Here is a 3,391-nt window from a genome sequence, read left to right on the forward strand (position 1 = left end):
GAAAGGAAAGGAAAGGAAAGGAAAGGAAAGGAAAGGAAAGGAAAGGAAAGGAAAGGAAAGGAAAGGAAAGGAAAGGAAAGGAAAGGAAAGGAAAGGAAAGGAAAGGAAAGGAAAGGAAAGGAAAGGAAAGGAAAGGAAAGGGCTTGTCTAAACTTCAGCACATAATGAGTAACACTTGGCAATTCATACAATGCTTTCCTAACACTTGACTTCCCTTTCTAAATGTCAATACACTGACTGCCTATCTCATGTCTTTAAATCCTATTTTTGGTCAACATTATATTCCTTCAGGGAAGCTTGGTTTCAGACACTTCTAATCAAATCGATGCTCTGCTATCTCCTAGTCCATGTAATCAAGCAACAACTACTGCAGCATGCTGGGTAGAGGCAGGTGGATCTTTGTGAGGTCAGCCTGGTCTACAGAGTGAGTTCCAGGACCTTCACTGCTACACAGAAAAACACTGTCAACCTGAAAACTGGCCTTCCCCTTCTCCATTTTATTTCTGTTTTGTTTTTTTTTTTTTTTTTTTTTGGTTTGGTTTTTGCAAGTTCACTTTCTCCCCTGGACCAAAGAAGCTGCTCTCTCCAATAAAAGCTTACAGCAGAGCCCTCCAATATAATGCTTTCTGACATCAAATTCAATGTGTATGTTTGTCTATATGTGCATGTCAGTGTGTCTGTGTCTCCCTATGTATATGCCTGTGTATATGTACAATTCTCCAAAATCTCAACTCCTAATATGATTTTATGATTGGATAGCTAACTGTCACTTGTTGCGTTCCAACTTTTGCCAACAATATATGGACCAAAAGCTTTTAAACTTTTCTTCGCTAATTCTAAAACAGAATATAAGTTACATTTTTAATAATGTAGCTTTAGCTAAAATAGTTTCAACTTCTCTAGCCTGAAATTCTTTTTTTTTTTCTTTTCTTTCTTTTTTTTTCTTTAGTTTTTCGAGACAGGGTTTCTCTGTGTAGTCCGGGCTGTCCTGGAACTCACTCTGTAGACCAGGCTGGCCTCGAACTCAGAAATTCGCCTGCCTCTGCCTCCCAAGTGCTGGGATTAAAGGTGTGCGCCACCACTGCCCGGCTGAAATTCTTAATCTAACTTAACTCCCACCTACATTTATAGGCCAGTTTTCTCTTATGACATATGAAAACACAGCAGCATACAAGGGTACCTAAGAAGCTTACCCATATATAATTAATTTGGTGCAACAGACAAGCACACTGGTCTTCCACTAGGAAGCACGAGCACTCTAACAAATTACACCATGCATGCTCTTCGAGTAACACCAATAAAATGTACAACGGACAGGAGAAAACTTCGGCCCCAGCACTGAGCCATTTGTCCTCTACACAGGTCACTGGTACAACTATAAAATAAAGCTTAACATTTCCGGTCTTAACTCTTTTTAAATGGCCAATTTCGTCTATGCAACAAGTCTTTCTGCTGCTAATGAATATGAATGTGTAGCTTCATCAGAGAAATGACTCCTCAAGGTCCTGCTTCAATTCTGTTGTCACTGAAAGCTAGAGTACTCATGTTCAAGTAAGTGGTCATGGGAATGACGGTGAGGGGAACGAATCATTGTGAATATAAATGGCGGGCAAAGAGAACACTGGGAAGAATAACTACCATCTAAGTCTGTCAGATGCTCAGGATTACTGTTTGAAATAACTGGTTTTTCTCTCAGCATCTTCTGTGCTCTGAAATAGCACTATAAATTAAAGACATAAGGATACTACAACAGAACACTTCCTGTTTCTTTCATCTGTCTCTTTTAACAACTAAGTATCACCTACATTTTCAAAATACCAAACACAAGAATTTTTTAAAAGGCAGGAACCGAGATGTTGGTTTGGAAATTGAAAACACAAGACAGTTTGATGGTAAAATACGAACTAAATAGAGCAATATAATTTGCTGAGGTTTTTTTTTTTAGCGTAAAATAAGGCAGCAACATTCATAACATGGGACAAGTCTAGATTGTTCGATCCTTTTTCAAAAGATCTGTCCGAAGAATGAAGATTAACATCAGGCAGACATTAAAGCATTGCCACCTCCCTCAAACCACAACCGCGCTCTACAAATTGTTACTCAATAGCAATAACAAACACACATTCGAATAACAACTAAGAATGTCATTTAGCTACCCAGAGACAGGGAGAAGGGGCATCTGGGGAACAGAGCCTCTGGCTGGACAGCACTCTCTCCTCTCCCTCAGTTCCCCACCCCCGCCCGGTGTCAGATGATCAGTTATTTAGCACCATTAACACGTACTTATCGACTAGTGGTTCATTAAATTACACGTCCCGTAGGCAAGCAGGACTCTCGGGGCTCCCCATTTCAAACTAGGCAAAAGGAGCCGGCCCACTGTCCCGGTCCCCAGCACAAAAGCGCGCGATCCCCGGAGATCCGCAGCCTGAGGCGTCCCTGATGCGGGGCCGGGGACTGGCCTAGGGCGCGGGTCTGCCTCGGCGGAGACCCCGGCCGGCTGCCAGGCTTCGCGAGCGAGCTGCGGCCACTGAGCCGGGGACCCGGGGCCTTGGAACCCGGAGTAGCCCGCGACGCCTGCCCGCGCGGCGGCGACGGAGACCGGGCACGCTCACGGGCGAGAGCCGAGGCCCGGCGATCGCGCGGAGGCCGCGCCGCCACCGCCGCTCCGGGCTCGCGGTCCAAACGGTGGGGCAGGCCGGGGCGGGGCGAGCCGGGGAGGCCGAACGGCCTGGGAAGATCGGGCGGCCGCTGCGCGAGGTGGGGGTGCGGGGCAAGGACCCGGGAGGCCCGCGTGGGGGGAAGGGAGACCACCGAGTGCCCGTCGCGGCGGGCGCCGCCACTCACCCGCTCCGCAGACGAGCGCTGCCACCGGCAGCCAGAGGAAGATGGAGGCCGCGGGGCCGCGGAGGAGGGGGCAGCGGAGGGGGTGCGCGCAGGGCGTCGGCGTTGCTGCCTCGGCTCGGGGCTCCCCGGCCCGCGCTGCCGCGGTGACGACACTACGGCCGGTCTGCGCTCCGCCCTCCCCGTCCGAGCTGCAGTCGCTGCTTCCTTGAGCCCAGGGGTCGCTCGCCTCGTGGAGCCTGTGCGGCGCCGCAAGAGCCCGCAGCCATCGGCGTGCGGCGGAGGCGGCGCGGGAGCAGGAGCGGGGCCGCGTCACGTGACGCCACTGTTTACCGTTCCGGGGGCCGGGGCAGCGTGCGCCGCGCCTGCGCGCTAGGACCTGCGCGCAGCCGCCCGGGAGGCTCTGCCAGGCTTCTGCTGCTGAGCTGGGAGCGCTCGCTGCTTGCCGCTCGAAGTAGCACGAAAACAGACAAGGCAGAGCGGACCGGTTTCCCTGCCTAGTGCTCGTTCTTTCTGGCTGTGAGGTGAAAATGGAACCGTTAGGCCTGAA

At 50.6% G+C, this 3,391-nt stretch overlaps 1 protein-coding gene across 2 annotated transcripts in view; it reads right to left on the reverse strand.

Annotated features, from left to right (window-relative positions):
• The window catches only part of Phf3 (PHD finger protein 3), a 66,247-nt gene extending 63,085 nt beyond the window's left edge, over nt 1-3,162 (reverse strand). Inside the window, exon 1 of one of the 2 annotated variants that reach the window (XM_028775386.1) lies at nt 2,845-3,162. The gene's annotated coding sequence lies outside the window, so the exon portion shown is untranslated. The remainder of the gene's footprint in view (nt 1-2,844) is intronic. The other variant, XM_028775387.1, reaches the window with a different exon arrangement.
• Between the last annotated feature and the right edge of the window lie 229 nt (nt 3,163-3,391).

The sequence above is a fragment of the Grammomys surdaster genome, unplaced genomic scaffold (assembly GCF_004785775.1).
Source record: "Grammomys surdaster isolate TR1022 unplaced genomic scaffold, NIH_TR_1.0 255, whole genome shotgun sequence".
Lineage (NCBI taxonomy): Eukaryota > Metazoa > Chordata > Mammalia > Rodentia > Muridae > Grammomys > Grammomys surdaster.